Source organism: Canis lupus, chromosome 11, assembly GCF_048164855.1.
Source record: "Canis lupus baileyi chromosome 11, mCanLup2.hap1, whole genome shotgun sequence".
NCBI classification, from domain to species: Eukaryota; Metazoa; Chordata; class Mammalia; order Carnivora; family Canidae; genus Canis; species Canis lupus.
Window position 1 is genome coordinate 44896384 of NC_132848.1, and position 23599 is coordinate 44919982.

At 44.1% G+C, this 23599-nt stretch overlaps 2 long non-coding RNA genes across 4 annotated transcripts in view; one reads left to right on the top strand and one right to left on the bottom strand.

The window, feature by feature from the left end:
* Positions 1-20400, bottom strand: part of LOC140642283 (uncharacterized) — a 121359-nt gene extending 100959 nt beyond the window's left edge. For both annotated transcript variants that reach the window (XR_012038767.1, XR_012038768.1), the window contains exon 1: positions 20240-20400. This is a non-coding gene — a long non-coding RNA (uncharacterized lncRNA). The remainder of the gene's footprint in view (positions 1-20239) is intronic.
* LOC140642284 (uncharacterized) lies at positions 8221-22826 on the top strand. Of its 2 annotated transcripts, none has more exons than XR_012038772.1 (3): positions 8221-9020; positions 9590-9680; positions 22571-22826. It is a non-coding gene; the product is annotated as an uncharacterized lncRNA (long non-coding RNA). The 2 variants fall into 2 exon arrangements; XR_012038771.1 differs by having other exon boundaries at positions 8221-8445.
* The last annotated feature ends 773 nt before the right edge of the window (positions 22827-23599 follow it).

Here is a 23599-nt window from a genome sequence, read left to right on the forward strand (position 1 = left end):
GCTATGTATATGTTGGCTATAGTGCTGCTGATGAAAACCATAGTAACACATCATCATGTAGTTAGGAAAGAGGAACATATGTAAAACTCATGTGGTGTATTTCAATGCTCTGTATCAATAAGGCGTGCCTGATGCAGAGTTTTCTACTGTCCAGCTCGTAGCTCAGCACCATTGCCCAGACTACCCACAACTGGCTGGTAATACAAAATACTAAAGCACATGACATTTTGGATTGTGTCTTTGATTACAGAAGTTCTTTATGATAACTAAAATAGTATACCAGTCTTAGAAAGTTACAAAGAGTGATTAGAAACTTGTGCCAGGAAGACAGGAACGGAGTGATAATTATCATGATGACTTTCAGCTACTTAGAAATATAAATGTGAAGAACACTGATACACCACCCTTTTTCTAAATGTGACTGCGGTAGGTACTTCTTTGTGTCTTCTTTCCTGCTTGCCTGCTCTTACATTGACACTTTAGGTGAGTGCATTTCAAGAAAATGCAGTGTTCATGACCACTGCAGAGCTCACAGCCCCAACGCATGCTCCCTTGGTTGCTTGGTTACTGGAGGAGAAGAGAGCTGCATAAGAGAGGCGCTGGGAGAAGCTTGTCCAGAGGAATAGCAGGTAGACTACAGAACCGTGGGGTTGCCAGGTGCCTTTTGTTCTGGTAAGTGCATGGAGCTGCTGCAGCTTCATTGTGTGATGGCCCAGGCAGAGAGAGCTGCCCCTGCTGTCAGTCCAGGTTAACACACACACAGCACCCACAGGGGGCCAGAGTGTCAACTGTGTTGATCCCTATTTTGGACAAGAATGAGAAATGCCTGAACTATTTCCAGCTCCCCTGGATGACAGTGTTGACAAGGACCTCCCCAGCCCTAGCCCTGGAACTAACTGGAGATGGACAGCTCCCAGACTGAACCCAAGGCAGCGTGAAAGCTGCCATGCCACTAGCACATCCTACAGCCTAAGACCAGAGTCCTCCTTGCATCACACTAGCATTTTGAATTCGCTCTGGAAGTCCAGGTAGAGCTAGCTAAACAAAGAAAAAGTTCTCAGACTAAGAGCCCAGCCTGTCAAGGGATCCCAGAATTCTCCACTACCTGTGAAGCCCCTATACCTAGCTAAGTGCTTGTGTAATGTGGCTACTTCACACGTGTTTGATATGTCTGAGTGAAAGACTAAGTGAGCACAAGGCAGGTCAGCATGTGGTCACAGGCCCAGGCTCTGGGCACAGACATCTTGGTTATGCCACTCACAGGTGATACAAGCTTGGCCTAAGTCCTTTCCCCTCTCAAGCCTCAGTATTTTGATCCAAACAATGGGAATAGATAGAATTACCTAACAGAGCATTGAATAAATTCAACATAAGGCAGGCAAAGTGCTTAGCATAGAGTCTTTCAAATAGTATTTGCTCAATAAACGAGGTGACAGCCTCAGTTGGATGCATCTGTTGTCCTGGAGTAATTATCAACATCACCCACTTTCACATTTTATTTTTTTTAAGATTTATTTATTTATTTATTCATGAGAGAGAGAGAGAGAGAGGCAGAGACACAGGAGGAGGGGGAAGCAGGCTCCACGTCGGGAGCCCGACGCGGGACTCGATCCCAGGACCCCAGGACCACGCCCTGGGCCAAAGGCAGGCGCCAAACTGCTGAGCCACCCAGGGATCCCCCACTTTCACATTTTAAAATGTCCCAGATTGAGTGGTAAATGAGAGGTCCTATCAACAGATGATGATGATGACAACTACTAATTGGGACAGGAGGCTAGTCAGAGACCAGATGGGGTCCTAGCCTACAAGCTTGAGCTACATGGCTTTGAGCCAACAACCAAGGCCCCTTTGCTCCTGGCACCATTCAGTCATACCATGCATAAACGAAGGGATGCAGGTTATCACATGTAGTGCAGATCAAATCAGAGACTATGTATGGGATGTTCTGTTTGAAAGGGATCCTGTCCTCAAGGAGCTTCCAGCCCTATTGCATGACTGTGAGGAATAAGTGAGGCAGCCAAGAGCATATGTGAGCAGGACTGTGAGCAGGACAGTGAGCGGAACAGTGCGGCGAGTCCCTGGGAGGGAAGGGAGTGTGCTACGGACAGACATGAGGAAAAGACCCTTAAGAGCTAAGGGTGGGACTGGGCTATGGAAAACCTTCTGAAGAGAATTCCACGACTTTCTTCCTGATATTGGTTTCTCTCACAGACTTCCCTTTGTTTTCTCCTCAGCAAGGAGCTTTGCAGAGACGTCACAGGTGATGACAATGACAAGCATGTGTAGGGCAAAGCCATTTAATAATCCACAAGCAGCAGCTTCAGTTGCAGAGCTGGAATTAAGCACTGTACACGTCACCAGTAATTCCTTTACCTCAACCATCAGTAAGGCTAGTGCTGTTAGTACCATTTAAAGACAGGGAGGTGGAACTTGGCGAATGAAGCCATTCCTCCAAGGTCTTCCCACTGGAAGGGGTGGGACTGGGATTTGAACTCGGTCTCTCTAGCTCTTGGGCTTCACCGGCTCCTGGGACATCTAGAGTTATGTGCCATGGCACAGTCAGAATGAGAAGGCTTCCTGCAGCCCAGGCTGCTGCCCCCGACAGTCCCCACTACCATGGAATAAGCCAGAGAGTCAGATATGAAAAGACCAGGAATGCCCCACAGAGGGAAGTCCTGCTTTCAAAGAACCACCCACAGAGAGACACATAACACGTGGAGCTTTGTGGGAGTGTCAATCTGAGTCTCACCCAAGTCCCCTCTGGGCAGTGGGTATCTACCTTAAGGATAGTAGCAATACTCAACATTACCTGAGCACATATTACATGCCAAGCTCTAGGTTTGATGCCCCACTTGAGTTATTTATTTTAATGTCACAGGAACCCTATGAGGTGGGTGTATCTGAAAATGTGTACAAACCCCACCCCCACCCCCAGTCCTGGCTAGCTCCATCTCAGAGGCAGAAACTCAGTGCCCAGAAGCTTCTGGAAATTAGAGCCCAGAAATTCTAACTCAGGGCAACAATTTTAACTCCCTCTGAGTATGAAGTGGAACGTGCTCCCACCTAAAGGCCAATGGGTCATGGGTGGTGGCAGGTGTGTCCTGAGCAAGTGTGAACCTTTCTGGTCAGTTGTTTCCTGGCACCATTTCAAATTGTATGTGTGTGTATGTGTGATAAACACTCAATTCTATCAAAGAAAATTACAAAATGTGAAAATTAATTTTTCTCTCTAGCAGGGAAACATCAGGGATTACAAAGTACGTTAATGGTATAATATGCAGGAAGAGGGTCACATTGCTGGCTTTGGCCTTGGAACATAGGAAGGAGCTGTAAGAATAAAGATATGCCCCAATAGGCATCCAATAGACTGTGTCAGAACCTCAATGTATTCCTGGGATGAAAGACAAATGCAGGCCTCAAATGCAGAAGTACAGGAGTGAGCCTCCAATTTCTGGGGCCTGGGGCAGGAGACATAGGCAACGGCAGGTCCAGGAAAGTCTGGGGCAACAGAGATTGTCCAGGTAGCAGTTCAAGTACAAAGGCCCAGTTACCCACTTGGCTGCAAGGTAGGAACTTAGCAGGAGAAAGGCAGGAGCAGCCCAGTTGCTAGGACTGAGCTCCAAGAGAAGAGCAAGGTGAATCAGACACAGAATCCCCTGTTTCTATATGAGGAGCTCCTCCAGTGTCCCCAGACTCAGACTGGAAGAGCTCAGCTGTGCTGTAGGGACAGGTCATGGAGAGGCATGGGATCAGGGCTGGGAGAAGTGAGACCTGGCAGGTCCCACATGAGATCTCCAATATTGGTCTGGATACCATGCAGGCAAAACCCAGCAAAGAGTAGGACTGGACATGACTGCTCATGCATTAGTTTTCAGAGGGGCCCCCAGAGTGCCCAGCTTCCAGTATGCTTCTGGCAGCACACTGTGTGAAATCTTTGGAAGCAGTTCCCTTGTTTGTACTTCCAACAAGAATTGGTTTCCCCAAAAGTAGGTCAAGAGCTCCTGGGAAACATGGATTCTGACTTTGATTTTTCCATCTTGAAGTTCAAAGAGCATGAATAAGTTCACTAGTAGAAAAAAACATTGACTTTTTTGAAATCCAAAACATGTTTGGCATGAAGGGAACTAAAAACTGAAGGAGTTGGGGAAAACCCTAGTTGTGGCCTAGCAAATACTCACCCAGTGTTTGACCCTACTCTGTGGTCATGGCTGTGCCCCACTAGGGACAGGTAGGACAGGTGAAGCTCTGGGTACAGAGACTATGACTGGATGATCCAGCATGTTCTTGTGCTGCCACCATCTGCCCCTTCCCACTTACAATGATCAGAGTGCACACGGTCACTAAAACTGCCTTTCTGCATGAGTCACAAGAACAACTTATTATCTCAGTGAACATCTGAAGCCTCCTGTATAATGGACAGGTTTCTTTATCCCTCTTTACTTGAAAGAGGAAATGAGGGGATTCCAGCAAGGGGGAAGGTATCATTTCACCCTTGGCTCATGGCTCATGATACTACTATGAGTATGAGCCATGCAAAGAACCCAGATCTTTAAAAACCAGGACCACATGTGGTTTATTTTGCATCTATAGCAGTATTTAGCCCAGGACCTTGTCCAGAGTCAGTTGTTAATGAATAAATGAGCAAGGAACAAAGTTTGTGTCCTCAGAGTCTGGCATAACAGTATCTGCCTATTGAAGGATGGGATTAGGAGCAAGGCCGAGGCAACAAGTCCCACTCTGCTTCTTGCCAACTTCAGTGGACTTCTATTGTTTTGGCCTGACCAGCAACCTCTCTACCTTCTTCAGGAAACAGCATGCTGGTTTTCTAGTGATATACCATCTCTTCTTCATTCTTGATTTAATTAATCTGATTTGGGTGAACATGACTACCCTAGATTCCAGTGGCCATGTGACCTAACCCAGAAAATCACAGAATCAAGTGAATGACTTATAAACGATTTCAATTTTTTGAGGCAAAAGACTCCTACATTAGAAAATGATTTTATCCAAGTAAATCCAGATGGCAATATTCACAATAAACTGCTTTCAATGGCCCTGGTCTCTCGCCTTGAAAATATGAGATGATTATAGCAGTGATATAGGTTACCTTGTCCTCAGGCATCAGAGAACATTTATACAAATGAGTAAGTGGGAACAAATTAGGTTCCATCTCATGTCGATAAAACTTCAAGAGGAACAAGCACCCCTTGATCTGATTGTTAGAGCCAGCTCGGCTACACGGAGATGTGTTTCAGTTTGTACAGGAATCAGGGTGGAATTTATAATGCATTTTGAAGATCTTATTCTTCAAACACATATATTAATGCAAAACAAAGAAAAGCAGCCTTATCTACATCTTGGGCAACTTGTTGACTTTGGAATGAGGGTCTCTGAAAGTCTGTGATTTCATCACCTGTGATCTTTTCATTTCTGGCCAGGTCCTAAGCTTTTGGTTGGGGTGCTATCAATAGTTCAATTCAGTTCCCTCCCAACTGGATATGGTCTCTGTTGGCTCCATGGTCAGGAAAGGCCTAATCAATGACCACGAGGTGGTGACGTCATCTGCAATTGTCTATGGGACTTGCCAACGTTGGCCACTCCTGGGCAGTAAGCCAGACACCAAACCTCAGTTAGGTCTATTAAATGTCACTTTTGTTCTAGGGCAAGTGGCATTTGAGTAGCTCCTTCACTAGGCTGAGTGAGGGGGCAATGGGATCATCTTCTAAAACAACCCTTGGTTTCAACAACGGCTTATGTGATTCATTAGGCCAACCCAAAGATCACATGGGCTCTTCACATAACTACTGTTTTGAGAAGGGCAGCAGCCTGACTCTGGGCCAAGATCCAATGTCTCAGCTGTGCAGTCTCAGGCTATGGGCACCTCAGGAGGGACAGGGTCCCTAAAGTGTCTGCCAATGTGGAGCCTCTACAGAGAAGATTCCATACCAAGGGGCTTCTGATAGCAGAAGACAAAATAAAAGTCATCCTCATTCCTTGGAAATGTTTAAAAAATGAATATGGAAGCAGAATTAGTTTCTATCCTTCTCATCGGAGAACCAGTCCTTTGGATTCACCAAACTTCATTTCCAGGTAAAAGGTTGCAAACTTGGGATTCATTACTATTTATTGAAACCAAAAGATAACATAATTGGAAATTTGTCCCAGCATATTTTTTCTTCTTTTACCACTCCTGCATTTGTTTTATTTTATTTTATTTTTTATTTTTTTGCATTTGTTTTAATACTAATGTTAGTCATCTCTAAATTGAAAATGGGGGATAAGGGTGCCAAAGTCACTTTGCTTAATTATCAACAAAGCAAAGAAGCAGAGCTCACAGGAATTTTGACTTCTGAGCCATCCCCACCTCCTGAACACACTACATGTACTCAGCAGAGATTTGAGCACATATATGATGACAGGACTATCCCCTTTCCAGAGAGAAAAGACTGAATGTTGCATGACTATGGCTGTGGCTCCAGAATTACATCCTCCCTCCATTCATCCAAAACATCCTTTCCAAAAGGAATTCCTTTTCTATGAAGCCGTTTTAACAAGTCCAATGCTCTGCTCAGGAGACCCTACCAGAATTTACTAGCTTGAAACTACAATTTTAGTCGAAGGAATCATAAGAACTAATCAATTCCAGTGTGTGTGCACCCTTCGTTATACTCTTGTTTCCCCCCTGCTTTATTTTCAGAAAGTATTGATTTTTAAAAATTTCTTTTTAAAGATTTTACTTATTTATTTAAGAAAGAGAGAGAGAGAGAGAGAACATGCACAGGGAATGGGAGAGACAGAAATGGAGGGACATGGAGATGGAAAGAGACTCTCTAGCAGATTCTGTGTTAAGTGTGGAGCCCGAAGTGGGGCTTGATCTAATGACCCTGAGCTGAATCATGACCTGAGCTGAATCCAAGAGTTAGACACTTAACTGATTGAGCCACCCAGGTACCCCTCAAAAGGTATTTAAAGGAGCTTCCACCATTAGTTCCTTTCTGTCTCACACTCGAATCTATATGGTTTGAACTCTGCAGTGATCCGTGGCTTGGCACAAACTGCATGTGAGAGCAGGAGCAGGAGAGCAGGCACAGTGTTTGCAGTCCAGGTGTGCATGACCTGCCTGGGGAACAGTAGAGAGAGACCTGGGTGACCACTCTCCCAGCAGAGGTCAGGAGTGTGTACACATGGTGAGCAAGTCACTAGCTGGTCTCATGGCATCTGCTTGTTTCCATGCTTCTGGATATACAGCAGTTAGGTGCACACATCCCACCTTGCTTTCTCTGACTCTATGTTCAGAACTGTGTGAGGGCTCCTGTCTGCCACTCCACTTCCCAGGGAGGGGGACCCCTCAGTGAAGAGGCATGTTACTCTGAAGGTGCTCAGACACTACCCCATACCAAAACCAACAGGGCAGTGACACATCCACCAGCACAAGAAATTTGGTGCCTAGGGCCTACAGTCCTGTGAGGAGCTCACAGAAATATTTTAATTTTAATTTAAAGTCAGAAAAAAAGTGAGTACAATGATAATGAATATAAGATAATTAATCCAGCCTGGATTATATTTACCTTCATATAATGCAGTTATAACATATAATTTTAAATATTTCTTCTATATAGGAGAGAGCCCACAAAGGCAAAAGTACTCAGGGCACCTGAAAGCCCTATGTGGCCTAAACACCTGACATCTTCTGACTACAAGAAGGCTAGGAAACTAGAAAGCCAGAGCACAGAAATGCCTTTTTCCTTCCTTCTTTCAATCATTCAATCCTTTCTTTTTTCTCTCTTCCTTTTTCCTTCTCTCCTTCCTTCCTTCCATGCACCCGAGAGGAAAAAAAAAAAATGTGTGCCTGAAACAGTGGCCAGAGAGCCTGCATCTGTCAGGGAAGATGTTTAGAGGGAGCCACACTACCCATATCAAGTGAGAAAGAAGCCCATGGGACCCAGTGGAAGATGCCTGGCTTCACACACTGCCCCAGCCTCCAAGAACAGGCCTTCCTCCAGGTCCTCATCCTGGCTCCATCACTCCTCTGGTTGATACTGTTGAGCATCTACTCCAAGTCAGACACAAAGATGACAAGGACCTGCCTCTGCCTTCTAGGCCCTCCCTGATGGGAAGGGACATGGAACAAACAGGCAATGACAAAGCAGTGTGACACACATAGTGAGTCATGCCATGGTCAGGTGGGTCCAGCTGCAGAGGCAGGACTGTTTTCCAGAGAAGTGCCCCTGGAGCCCAGAGAGGAAAGGTGTGGGGAGGCCAGAGAGTAAGAGCAACATAATGGGGATTGTGTGTCAAAACACTCACCCTCTGGCTACGGAGATTGATTGCAAGGAGACAAAACTGGAAGCAGGAGGCATTTAAGGAAATGGAAGTAATCCAAGACAGAAGGATGTGAATCTGAATGAATGTGGAGGCACTGGGATAGAGAGGAACCGAGCAAACGTGAGACAATGAAGTGAGATCTCTAAACTCAGAGATGAGTGAGGTGGCTCAAACCCCCTGGGTTATCAGAAAGATGTGGATCTCCTGGGAATGGCACAGAGAGGAGGTTGGGTGGCTGGGTCTGGAGTGTGTTGATTTTGAGAAGCACCTAGATAGGCTTTGGTGGGCATGTGGAAACCTGGCAGTCTAAGCCAGAGATAAGCAGTTTCCTCAAGTGAAGGAAGGCTGTGGTTTAGATAAGCCTACCTGTTCCTGTTATTGCCAGAGGCAACCAGAATGGATACTCCAATGGATGCTCTAGGAGTTGCTGGCTTTTTACCATGTTGTGAAGACTTTGTCCAAAATGCCTTCCTGGAACCCCTTGACAAAGTCTGTGATTCTGAGGACCACTGGGAAACAGCAGCAGGCTACTGCCCACAGGACAGCAGTCCCTCCCTCTACCTGGCTATACCTGGCCCCAGCACCTCAGGCCTCAGCTCCCACACCTACTGCCTGCTCTCTGCAGCTATCTGTTCCCAGGCTAAAGTACTGGGCTCTCAGCTCAGTACCCACAGAAACAATGGAACATGAGGAGGGTGGGTGAGAAAGGGGAAAGGGGGCAGGGTGGGGGGAGGTGGGAGGCAAGAAAGGGAGCAGATGGGAAGGCAAGGAGATGTGATTACGGGCTAGCCTTGTGTGACCTTGGGCAAGTCCCTTTCTGAAACTCTGTCCTCAACTGTTAGAAGTTAGACTGTTCTACTGATTTCCTCAGCGGCCTGCAGTGTTAGTATATGGCAAGTCTAGGAACTCATGGATCCAGAGAGCCTAGGCCATGGGCACTCACTGGCTCTCACACCTATATCTGAGTCCTCCCATTCATAGCATGGTGTACTCAGAGCTTCCTGGCTGGGGTGAAAAGTTCCTCCCCTAACCACCCTTGCACTTTTTCTAACTAGCTAGTCCAACAGAGAGAGCAGTCTCAACTGCTCTCAGCTTCAGCCAGACCCTCCCTTTGCCTGGTGGGGTGGCCCTGGCTCCCTCCACCCCTAGCACTCTTTCCTGTAGTCCTTGCTGGCCCAGAGAGGGACTCCTAAATGCCTAGAGAGTGGGCAAAGCCCTCCCCTTTGCCACCTTTCCTAACCCATTGAGTGTTTCTGTCTTCCAGGAGCTTGTATGAAGCTGACAGGAGCATCCCCCAGACCCTTTGTCCAGACTCATGAGCCTGTATTCCTGTCCAAGCAAGACCCCAAGACTTGGTGAGCCTCAGCCTGGGTTCTCTTCCTTGGGGTGCAGGTGTCACACACAGGGGTGGGCTGCCCACCTCATTCCACATGCAGAGTAACCAGTCCATGATGGTAGGCAGGAGTAATAAAGCCCCCCATGCCAGCGATGGGCAGAGAGGTTGCCATGGAAAGGGGAGTCAGCAAACCAGCTGGTGCTGGAAAACACTTCAGCATTTAGACAGATGTGATACTAAGGTCGGTAGAGCGCATAGGACAAAGCTTTGTTCTGCTTCAACAGCATAAGGGAAGAAAGGCTCTTGGACGCTTGAATAGGTTTTATTGTGGCCTTGGCTCCAAGTTCAGTTCTAAGGACTCAGAGAGTTTACTGCTTATTTGTGAACTTAGGAGAGAGAATAAGAAACAAACAAAACCTAGTGCTTGACAACCATACTCTACCATGTGAAATCACTTTCCCAAGCTCCAAGGAAGCAGAGAGGGAAAAGCCAGAGCCCCTCACATCCAGGCATTTGTTACCTGCTTGAGAGACAATGACAAAGAGATTTCAACACCAAGTGGCAGATGAAGACCTAGCAGTTCAGAGAGGGATGAAGAGTCCCAGGCCCTCTTGGTGCGCACACCTGTGGTTTAATTCTCTGTGCAGGGACAGGTTTGAGCTGACGTTGCCTTCCCAAACCTCCCAGCAGGTTCTGATTGATAGGGGCCAGACAGCACACCAGCTGACCACCCTACTCTGTTGAACATAACCCATCCCCAGGTCAGCTTATCACTCCCCTTTTTCATCAAGGGAGATGGAAACTTGGAGAAATCAGGCAACCTCCACAGTTAAGGGGCAGAACCCACATTCACAAGCTGGTTCATCAGATTCCTAAACCCATGAGAGATGGGAGAGAAGAGACTGGCCTAAAAGAGTTGGGCTCTGAGCAGAACTTAGCAGACAACTGGGAGAGGAATATTCCAAGCAAAGGAAACAGAGCAAAGAAAAGATTTAAAGGATTAGATTCAACATGAGAAACATTTTGCCATTTGTTTGAGTCAAGTAATTTATGCTCTAGACTTGCTTCTGCTCAACTCCGTGGAATGCTTAATCTTTCTGAAATTTAATTCCTCTCTTGCAAGATGGGGTATATTGCAGGGTCGTATGGATGCTGTGTTAAATGTAGTGTCAGCCATGAAGGTGCTTTCAGATGGTCAAGGCACCAAATAAGTATAGGACACTGTTGTTAAATAGATTAAGTTTACAGGTGACTACCAAGTTAAGCACAAGCAACCCGTGTGAAAAAAAAGACAGAGTATATCAAGATTTGTTAGGAAAGGAGGCAAGTAGAAGCCTCTTGTGATGCTGCTCCCTGCTCTTGCCATTTCCCAAGCTTCTCTGAAGCTCTCCACTGCCCCCGTCTTCTACAGGGCGAGTGGCTATAAGAGGAAACATGCCCACAGAGGGGGCCGGCACAGTTCCCTGGTAGATCACACCCTCACCGGCCACTTCCCTGTGTGACAGCACCACGTGGCTGTGGGCTTTAAGTGCAGAAAATGCACTTGAGAATTGGTCCAGGGAAACACATGGTGGGTGATCCTGACGTCCTCAAAGCCACTGCCTAATGTCCCTGCTCCTCATGGCCACCTCCAAATCACCTACCCAAGAATCTCCTGTCCACGGACTCCAAGGTCTCTCAAACTCTGCTAGTCCAGCTGCCTTGGCCTCCACAAGAAAAGGCTTTTTTTGACTTCTACTTCTATGTATTTACTAAATTTCACCTTATTTCTGTAAAACTATTCAAAAAATAGGAAAAAAATAGAAAAGTGCAATTACCCCACAGCCCACCACCTAAAAAAAACTTAAAAATTGTGTGTGTGTCAAAAGTCCAGGGCGAGATGGCTTCCCAGGGTAATTCTATCAAACGTTTAAAGAAGAAAAACAATACCTATTCTACTAAAGCTGTTCCAAAAGATAGAAAGGGATGGAATACTTCCAAACTCATTTTATGAGGCCAGCATCACCTTAATTCCAAAACCAGACAAACACCCCACCAAAAAGGAGAATTATAGATCAATATCCCTGATGATCACAGATGGAAAAATTCTCAACAAGATACTAGTCAACAGGATCCAAAAGTACATTAAGAAGATTATTCACCATGACCAAGTGGGATTTATCCCCGGGATGCAAGGTTGGTTCAACACTTGTAAAGCAATCAATGTGATTGATCATATCAGCAAGAGAAAAAACAAGAACCATATGATCCTCTCAATAGATGCAGAGAAAGCATTTGACAAAATACAGCATCCATTCCTGATCAAAACTCTTCAGAGTGTAGGGATAGGGAACATTCCTCTGCATCTTAAAAGCCATCTACGAAAAGCCAACAGAAAATATCATTCTCAATGGGGAAACCCTGGGAGCCTTTCCCCTAAGACCAGGAACACGACAGGAATGTCCACTCTCACCACTGCTATTCAACATAGTCCTAGAAGTCCTATCCTCAGCAATCAGACAATAAAAGAAACAAAAGGCATTCAAACTGGCAAAGAAGTCAAACTCTCCCTCTTTTCAAATGACATGATGCTGTACATAGAAAACCCAAAAGACTCCACCCCAAGATTGCTAGAACTCATAGAGCAATTTGGCAGTGTGGCAAGATACAAAATCAATGCCCAAAAATCAGTGGCATTTCTATACACTAACAATGAAACTGAAGAAAGAGAAATTAAGGAGTCAATTCCATTTACAATTGCACCCAAAAGCATAAGATACCTAGGAATAAACCTAACCAAAGAGGTAAAGGATCTATACCCTAAAAACTATAGAACACTTCTGAAAGAAATTGAGGAAGACACAAAGAGATGGAAAACTATTCCATGCTCATGGATTGGAAGAATTAATATTGTGAAAATGTCAATGCTACCCAGGGCAATGTACACATTCAATGCAATCCCTATCAAAATACCATGGACTTTCTTCAGAGAGTTGGAACAAATCATCTTAAGATTTGTGTGGAATCAGAAAAGACCCCAAATAGCCAGGGGAATTTTAAAAAAGAAAACCATATCTGGGGGCATCACAATGCCAGATTTCAAGTTGTACTACAAAGCTGTGATCATCAAGACAGTATGGTACTGGCACAAAAACAGACACATAGATCAATGGAACAGAATAGAGAACCCAGAAATGGGCCCTCAACTCTATGTTCAACTAATATTTGACAAAGCAGGAAAGACTATCCACTGGAAAAAGAACAGTCTCTTCAGTAAATGGGGCTGGGAAAATTGGACAGCCACGTGCAGAAGAATGAAACTAGACCATTCTCTTACACCATACACAAAGATAAACTCAAAATGGATGAAAGATCTAAATGTGAGACAAGATTCCATCAAAATCCTAGAGGACAACATGGGCGACACCCTTTTTGAACTTGGCTACAGCAACTTCTTGCAAGATACATCTATGAAGGGAAACAAAAACAAAAATGAATTATTGGGACTTAATCAAGATAAAAAGCTTCTGCACAGCAAAAGAAACAGTCAAAAAAACTAAAAGGCAACCTACAGAATGGGAGAAGGTATTAGCAAATGACATATCCGATAAAGGGCTAGTATCCAAGATCTGTAAAGAACTTATTACAGCAATGTCCACAATAGCCAAACTGTGGAAGGAGCCTCAGTGTCCATCAAAAGATGAATGGATAAAGAAGATGTGGTCTATGTATACAATGGAATATTACTCAGCCATTAGAAACGACAAATACCCACCATTTGCTTCAACGTGGATGGAACTGGAGGGTATTATGCTGAGTGAAATAAGTCAATCGGAGAAGGACAAACATTATATGGTCTCATTCATAAATAATAGTGAAAGGGAATAGAAGGGAAGGGAGAAGAAATGGGTAGGAAATATCAGAAAGGGAGACAGAACATGAAGACTCCTAACTCTGGGAAACGAACTAGGGATGGTGGAAGGGGAGCAGGGCGGGGGGTGGGGGTGAATGGGTGACAGGCACTGAGGGGAGCACTTGACAGGATGAGCACTGGGTGTTATTCTGTATGTTGGCAAATTGAACACCAATAAAAAATACATTTATTATTTAAAATAATTAATTCATTAATTAAAAAAAAGAATGCCAAAATAAGAAGACATGTTTTCCACCCTAAAAAAAATAAAAATAAATAAAAAAGATAAAAAAAAGAACTTATTAAACTCAACAGCAAAGAAACAAACAATCCAATCATGAAATGGGCAAAAGACATGAACAGAAATTTCACCAAAGAAGACATAGACATGGCCAACAAGCACATGAGAAAATGCTCTGCATCACTGGTCATCAGGGAAATACAAATCAAAACCACAATGGGATACCACTCACACCAGTGAGAATGGGGAAAATTAACAAGACAGGAAACAACAAATGTTGGAGAGTATGTGGAGAAAGGGGAACCCTCTTACACTGTTGGTGGGAATGTGAACTGGTGCAGCCACTCTGGAAAACTGTGTGGAGGTTCCTCAAAGAGTTAAACATAGAGCTACCCTACGACCCAGCAATTGCACTGCTGGGGATTTACCCCCAAAGATAGAGACGCAGTGAAACACCGGGACACCTGCACCCCAATGTTTGTAGCAGCAATCTCCACAATAGCCAAACTGTGGAAGGAGCCTCGGTGTCCATCGAAAGATGAATGGATAAAGAAGATGTGGTTTATGTATACAACGGAATATTACTCAGCCATTAGAAATGACAAATGCCCACCATTTGGTTCAACGTGGATGGACCTGGAGGGTATTAGGCTGAGTGAAGTAAGTCCATCGGAGAAGGACAAACATTATATGGACTCATTCATTTGGGGAATATAAAAAATAGTGAAAGGGAATAAAGGAGAAAGGAGAGAAAATGAGTGAAAATATCAGTGAGGATGACAGAACAAGAGAGACTCCTAACTCTGGGAAATGAACAAGGGGTGGTAGAAGGGGAGGTGGGTGGGGGTGGGGGGTTGGGGTGACTGGGTGATGGGCACTGAGGGGGGCACTTGACGGGATGAGCACTGGGTGTTATACTATATGTTGGCAATCAAACTCCAATAAAAAATATACAAAAAAAAAGTGTGTGTGTGTGTGTGTGTGTGTGTGTGTGAATGTTATACCAGAGGTTACCCAAACCTACATGCAGAAGAACAGATTTCTGGAAATAATCATGTAAAATGGCATTTTAATACATAGCTTTTTAAAAAGCAAAAGCATTAAATTCAGTTTCACTGAATTTATCATGAAAAAATGAAAATGACTAACAAATTCAGTTTCATTGAATTTATCATGAAAGATGAAAATGACTAACAAATTTTCAAAAGAATCTTTCTTTTATTTGGCAGATAACTTTGTTTTTTTTTAATAAATTAATTTTTTATTGGTGTTCAATTTACCAACATACAGAATAACACCCAGTGCTCATCCCGTCAAGTGTCCCCCTCAGTGCCTGTCACCCATTCACCCCACCCCCCACCCTCTTCCCCTTCCACCACCCCTAGTTCATTACCCAGAGTTAGGAGTCTTTATGTTCTGTCTCCCTTTCTGATATTTCCCACACATTTCTTCTCCCTTCCCTTATATTCCCTTTCACTATTATTTATATTCCCCAAATGAATGAGAACATACACTGTTTGTCCTTCTCCGATTGACTTACTTCACTCAGCATAATACCCTCCAGTTCCACCCACGTTGAAGCAAATGGTGGGTATTTGTCGTTTCTAATGGCTGAGTAATATTCCATTGTATACATAAACCACATCTTTTTTATCCATTCATCTTTTGATGGACACCGAGGCTCCTTCCACAGTTTGGCTATTGTGGACATTGGGCAGATAACTTTGTATTCTATTATTGCAAAATCTTACAAACATATGGAAAAGCAGAATGAACAATAAAATGCCCTTACTGTCCACTTTGAACAAATCTAGGCATGTGCCTAGGTTGAAAAGTTTTTCTTTCTTTTTTTCAATGAAAATGTTAATGAAAAAATAATTCACTGACAGAACTATACCTGGCGCCTTTCCTGGCCACTGCAGAGCACCTGCTTCTGCCTGGCCTTCACCTCGAGTTGCACTTCCCAACCTGGGCTTCCTGTCCTGTGTCCCTTGGTGGGTGCCCTCCAGGGACCAAGGGGCAGCTCTCACTCCAGCCAACAGCACTTGACTGGGACTCTTTCAAGAGTTAGCAGTGAGGTCACCGTGAGTCCCACCCATGACCTGCCAACAGTGTTGATCCAACTGGAGCTTGCTCCTTTCTGTGGCCCCCACCACTCAGCACTTACCCAGGATTTGTCACCACCTTTCCCAGACTCCTCCCCTAGCAAGGCCTCCCTAGGCCTGTCACCTCCCTGCCTTGTCTCCTGGGCCATAGAGACTTTTTTTTCAGTGTCTTTTGCTAAATATGCCCTTTTTGTATAAATAAAAGATAACTTGGAAAAAAAAAAAAGCCTGTTTTCCCAACTAGTCAAATTCCGTTCCTGGATGCTGGACACTGGGCACTCAACACCTACCCACCCACCCCACACCTCCATAGTCAAACCAGACACAATGCCCCACAAGCATTTTACATTCATTGTCTTGTATCCACATCCTTATCTAGAAAGTTGGCCCTGTTATTATTTCTGCTCTAGGGAAATGAGGACTCAGAAAGCAAAGCAACCAGTTCAGGTAGAAAGGGCAAAGCTAAGATACAAATTCAGATCTGTCAGACATCAGAGCCTGGGTGCTGGAGCTAATTTCTAAAAGGATTTTGGGCTATATGTAAGCTGTCTGGGTACTTATGCTGACAAGGAACAAAAATTTGGATGAAAAAAGTTTTCAAGAGCAGCTGGTGACATCAGAGCTCCTAACCCCAAGCAAAGTGAGAGGAGATTTCTGTCCAAGAGATCATTTCCCTGGGTTTCCTACAAGAAAAGACTATTTGGAAATCCTCTCCTCTCTCGACTGTGGCAGGCAGTGAGACTGAGTAGAGTATTGTTCAAATGATGATGAAAACTGAGCATGGCTGGGCCACCCAGGCTAATGCTTCCAGAATTCTACCGACTGACCACAACAATTCAGTGAGTTGTGAATCTCATATATTAGCAACAGATGAGGGTATTTGTAAAAGTTGGAAATTCAAAACAATCATTTTTGGAGGATGATTTTATAGTAGCGATTGAGGTTTAAAACCAACAATAAGCCTGTATTTCTTGAGGCTGAAGCTCAAAGCCAGCCTGATGGTACCAGCTACCAGCTCCAAGGGCACAGAGGCAGTGAGATGAGCCAGTCTGACACTGGGACCCCACATCCACCATCACCAGCTACGGTCTCCCTCCCTTAGTCCTCAGGCACCAAAGAATCCATGTGCGAATTCTATCACTCAGGGTACAAACAGGAGACAGAAAGCACATCAGTAATTTGAACAGGAAAAGTGCAACATAGAAGTGTATTAACTAGTAACAAGAGATTTACTACTGAGAAGGGATAAAAGAGCTCTAAAGAATACTGTAGGGCTAAGCGAGAACTCCAAGCAAGGAGCCAACTTGGCTGGGTCTCAGACCTCAGGGAGATGGTGTTCATGGGGTTTTCTGAGCCACTTCTAGTACACAGCCTGGGCCAAGGCTGGAAAGCAGGATGCCTCCCAGGGTGTGAGCATATCTTGGTGGAAGGTAAGAGCCCCAGGGTGTCACACACGCCACTGGCAACTATGCCATAGGGGCTAGAAAGGAGAAAGCACCTGCAACAAAAGTAAGAGCCTCTTCCTTCTCCAATGTATTTCCAGAACCGTCTACTGACAAATCTAACAACAAGAAAATGTTTACAGGGTCCAGCTCCAGCATCTCAAAGCAAGGCAGAGATGCGTGGATTTGGAGTTGCGGAGAAATAGATAGGTACCTAGCTGCAGCACTGTTTGCAACAGCTGCAAACTGGAAATAACCTACATGCTCATTGATAAAATAGGATAAGTAAGCAAAATGTGGTAGAAACGTACAAATGAATAGGACACTGCAATAAAAATGAGTGAATTCTAACCACACACAATTACATGGCTGAACCTCAGAAACATAAACTTGAGTGGGAAAAGAAGTTGCAATAGACAACATATTTACAAAGCTTAAAAACCAGTAAAACAGTATGATATATTGTTAAATGATACATATAGGCATAGAGCAGCTACTTTTAAATGAGCAAAATAATGAAAAAAAATACTCAGAGAGGCTACTTCTGAGAGTGAAATGGATATAGGACAGGGAAGAAGCACACAGTAGTTTCAAATGTATTGGTAATATTATAGTTCTTGTATTGATGGCAATTTCACGAGCATTCATTTGATTACCATGCCTCAAAGTTTACACAAATGTAACACTCGTTACCTATGTACCTCTGTGCATGTCAGAATTGCTTCATAAAGTACAAGGAATCAAATTTTATGAGGTGGGTTTGGGAGTTACCTGGTCTAACAACTGCTCCTATTCAAAAGGCCTGGATATCTTAATTGATACAGATCCATATGAGCCAGCAGGTGCCAGGCTATTGGCAAAACAAATGCAAACGTTGCAAAAACATAAGCAAAACGCCCAGGACAAAGGAAGCTATAGTCCTCCATCACTCTGTGAGGATCAGATTACATCGAGCTATCTGTCCCCAGTCCTGAGGGACCTTCCAGGAACACAGACCATCTGGAGCACTTTCCAGTAACACACGAATGGGCGTTCTTACAGCATGAAGAGCAGATTTAGCCTAGGTAGCTCACAACCTGGAGCAATGGTAGGAGAAGGTGGAGGGTACTGGATCTGGGCTCAATTAAAAGAACGATTTGCACAACTGAAAATAACAAGTGTTGTGAGGATGTGAAGAAAATGTAATCCTTGCTTCTTGCTTGGGGGGAAATGTGAAATGGTACAGCCGCTGTGGAAAATGGGATGGCATTTACTCCTAAAATTAAATATATAATTATGATATAACCCAGCAGTTCCACTTTTGGGTATATATTCAAAAGAACTGAAAAGAGGGATGCCTGAGTGGCTCAGTGGTTGAGCACCTGCCATAGGCTTAGCACATGGTCTTGGAGTGCCTGGATCAAGTCCTGTGTCAGGCTCCCCACGAGGGGCCTGCTTCTCCCTCTGCCTGTATCTCTGCCTCTCTGTGTCTCTCATGAATAAATGAATAAAATCTTAAAAAAAAAAGAACTGAAAACAGAGACTCAAACAGATATCTGTACACCAATGTTCATAACAGCATTATTCCCAGTAGCCAAAAGTGAAAGCAACCCAAGTATCTACTGACAAAGGAATGGATAAAGAAAATGTGGTCTATACATACCATGGAATATTATTCAGTCTTAGAAAGCAAGAAATTCTGACCCGTACTACAATATGGATGAAACTTATGCTAGGTGAAATAAGCCAGGTACAAAAGAACATGTATGATTCTACTTACCTGAGATACTAGAATAGTCACGCCATAAAGACACAAAGCAGAATGGTGGTTGCCAGGGGCTAGGTGGAGGGGGTATGGGAGGCAGTGTTTAATGAACATGGAATTCCAATTTAGGAAGATAAAAGTTCTGGAGATGGACCGTGGTGATGATTACACAACAATGTGAATGTACTTAATCCACAGATCTGTATACTTAAAAAATAGTAAATGTTATGTTATGTGTATCTTACCACAACTTAAAAAAAGAACCATGTGTACTGAATAGAATGGGCTGTCTTGGCAAGTTCCTTGTTACCAAAAAGGTTCACACACAGCCTGGGCAACCATCTTGTTGGGAACAATCTAGATTGGGAGCTCTCATGGCTCTGGCCAAAAGCTCTGCTTGCAGGAACCCAGTGTGGGGTTCAGGAGCTGGGAATGGAATATAAGCAGGCTCCCTACATCACAAAGGAGTCAGCCTGTATCTAGGAAAGGTAGATGGGTCTCACCAGCAGACTGGGCTATATCCTGTCACAGACACTCAGGCTTGAGATACACCTGAAGGAAGGTGGGATGGTCTGGAGACTTCTCTCTCTCACTGACACAGGGTCCCCAGGAATGAACTTAACTGCTTTGGGGTTTAGGCCTAAGCCCCAGGCCCTCAGTGTTACCAAGCACCTTCTGTTTTCATCCAACACAGTGTCAATCTTTGGCAGGACCAAGCCCTTAGATAAGTCCCACCGCAGGTTACCGGGTCCCTGGCCGGGATCCTGGCCTAGCCCAGTACTGACACCAGGTCCCAGCCTGAGCCGGCTGACCACACAACTCTCTCCAAACCAACTAACTTTCACTGTTTCCTGATAATGATTAGGGCCCAATGTAGTCTTACTGATAGTGTGAAAACTTAGAAATCTTAACTTTGAACTGCAACATACATCTAGACAGTAAAAAAGGAACTAAAAGCATACCTCTGCCAAAAATTTCTGATAAGCTCAAAAGCTCAGTCCTCAACAAGAATAAAACCTGGACCAGCTTTGAGGTCACCCTTCTGCCCTGAATTCCCCAAAAGAAAGTATTTTTGAAATAATGAATTGAACTTCTTACCTGTCCTTATCCTTCAAAACTCATTTTCAAAGCCATCTCTCTCAGAAGCCACTCACCTTACTCAAGCAAAATCAGGCTGTGTGTCTTCACAGGGTTTGGTTTCTACCCCTGTCTCAGCACCTACTGTGGTTTTCTTGCCAACCAGGTCCAGGAGCTCAGTGATGGCATGATTTCCAATACCGCAAAGTGCATGGCATGCAGTAAACACTCAACACATGGTTGCTGAAAAAGTAAATGCATGCATGCATAAGAATGAATACAGGAAAAGCGTAATTTTTAGCTTTGAGCCCAAATTTTGCTTGACTCATTATGACACCTAGTGGTGACTAGTCTCCATTGCAGACCCAACAGAATCTGCATAATTACCCTAAATGCATTTCCTTTTGTTCCAGCAAAGGCCTTCTGAGTGCCAGCTATGTGCCAGGGACCAAGTGAGTGCAGGGGACATTTAGAAGCTGGTCAGTACCTACTCTTGAGGGGTTTTAGGCCAGAGGCATCAAGTGCTGCTCACCACCACAGAGAGTCAGTATTGTCATTAACGTTACACCATCCTAGGGAGAAATGAAGGACACTGAAGCTCCAATGGCCATGGACCCAGTGTGAAGAAGAGCAGCTTCTGAGAGAAATGGAAACCCTATTACCTGAGCTACGTTGTAACATCATCCTGTTTATCATTCTCTTTAAAGCTAACTTGGGTTCCAAGTTTCAGGGTATTGTCCCAATATTATTTCTGGCTTCAGCCAACATTCCTGGAAAGGAATGTTCACTGTACCTAAAGCCACTCTGGCTTCCTTTATGCCTCCTCCTACTGGAGGAAGGATGCTAGGGAAGGAGACTGAGAAAGAGAACCCAGTCCTGCTTTTTAGTCTCTGTTTCCTTCAGCCATTTTTTCCCTTCTACTTCTCCAATCAAGCTTATATAAACTTGATACCATTTGTCTTTCAATTACGTGAAGGAATAATTTTTAGCTATGGACCAAAATAATACTTGGCTCATTATGACACCTAGTGTCATCACTAAATACATCAGCTATGGTATACTGACCCTATGGAATACCAGTTAGCCACCAGACATCAAGATGTAATGCTATCTTATCACTAAAATATGTCCCGAGTAAGCTTTAACAACAGCAACAAAAATGTCAGAACCAGCTCTAAATCCAAACACTGTGACTAGAAAGGATGTTCATTAAAACTTACCTACGTGTTTATGATAGTTTACTTTTTTGTATATTTTTAATATTTTTACATGGCAAGAATACATTGTTTTAAAATCAGAAAAACAGGAGCTATCTTCATAAGCAAACAAACAATTAAACCCTATGTTTCAAATATGTCAAATCCAGCTACTACACTTGACTGCTGAGGCAGGAGATAGACATACAGAAACACATAGGCATACAGATTGATAGATATATGAAATATAGATACATAGAAACATCACCTGTGAGAACAATGGGAAACCCACATTCTGAGATTCAAGGTGAACTATATGGTTCTTACTTTCCTTTGAAGTGACGTAGTTCTTTCTAATACCCCTAACAAGGCTAACGGACAGTAAGATCAATCTGTAACTATACACACTATAAAAATTCAAAACATAAAAGCAGTTATCAGCAGAGGCCTTGGGTTTTCCACGTTCCAGGATCTGGTACAGCTTCTCTGACTAGAATAGACTCTTCCCAAGGCTCACATTTACAGTAAATGTAATTACACTTTAATGGCATTCATCTCATTCTGTCACTTTTTCCATAGCTCCTATTTTTAACCAGCACAATGGGAACATTTGTCCTCTGATTCACTGACGAGTTTTCAGGCCAGGAGTCTGGCTTTTAAAATGACAGTACCCTTAATCCTATCGCTGATTTTTTAAATGAAATAACAGCCTGTAATTAAAACAACGGAGCAGAGGCAACCTCAGTGAAATAAGAATCACAACTCAGCACTAAATCCAGGTGATGGGATATGCCAGCCACTGTGCTAGAAGGTAGGAAATGGAGAACAAGTTTCTGATCCTGTCTTTGTGGCTTTGAAAGTCACTTGAAAGTCCTGCACCACAATCCCTACAGAAAGGGGCACTGATTCTTAGATTCCGTTCAGTGAGGCCCACCCAGTGGGAGTGATGAAAGTCAACCCGGGGCTTTTGCTCTTCTGGAAGAATCCCAGGTGACAGTTCTGCCCACTTGAGCAATGCACTTGGGTCTACCAAAGCTAATGGGGCTGTTGGGGCTCTCCATCCATGGTCCAATTATGTACCATGAAAAGGTGGAGTCTATCTCACCTGCCCCTAATTCTTAGCTGGCTAGTTTCAACCAGTACAATGTAATGAGAGTGAATCCCTGTGATGTCTGGGGTTAGGTTACAAAAAGCTACCTCCCTTCCTTCTAGCTGTCTTCACATGCTGGAACCCACAGAACCAGAACCCAGCTATCAGGATGTACAAAGCTGGGCTATGACCAAGACATGTGTGTAGGTGCTCCAGCTGAGCCCAAACTTCAAGCTATCCCTGTCTGGCCCCAGACATGTGAGCAAAGACGCTCCAGCCACCTGAGTCCCTCCCAGCATCTTGAGTCTTCCTCATTGACTAACATCGTGGAGCAAAGGCAAGCTGTGACCACCACCGTGGTATTGATTCACAGAATTTGTGAGCATAATAAAAGAGTGGTTGTTTATGTCACTAGATTTGTGGTAGGTTGGTGGGAAGCAGCAGCAATTGGAACTCCATTATCTGAGGTATGAGTTCATATAATAAACACTTACCTAGTGCCTACTGTATGTGAGGCCCTGTCCTAAGCAAGATACAAATATTAATTTGTATTATCATATTAACCTTTATAGCAGTCCTGGGAGGCCTATGCTATTATTGTCTGTATTTTACAGTTAAGGAAACTAAAGCTCAGAAAAGTTAAGTAACCCTACCCAAAGTTGCACAGCTACCACGTACCATTCAAACTGAGGTGATCTAGCTCAGAATGTGTATTCTTAAACTACCTAGTAGGTGCTTAGGTTCTGCACAAATCTTTGGAGACTTGATGCATCAACTCTACCTACACTATAGGCCCCAGCATCCACTGAGTATCCTTTCTTCCTTTATGCCTTACCTTGCTAAGATACCATCAGATGCTCCAGGGAAGCCCACTTATTTTGCTCCAGGGAAACCCATCTATTTTGTACACCTCAAGAAAGCACTAATCGATGCTTTGTCTTGAGGAAAGGAGAAGTTCATTATGCATCTTTCAGACCAACCTCACGGTGACTCCTGGTCCTGACCTGATTTTTCTCAGGCTCCAGGCAGGGGCTAATTTACATTGCTGCAGCCACACATGCAGCCAGAGATCACTTCTCCGGCTGCAAGCCTTTGCTCAGCAGTCATTTTATTTGGGTACACATTGAGTTCCTTGAATTCTTGTGTGCTTA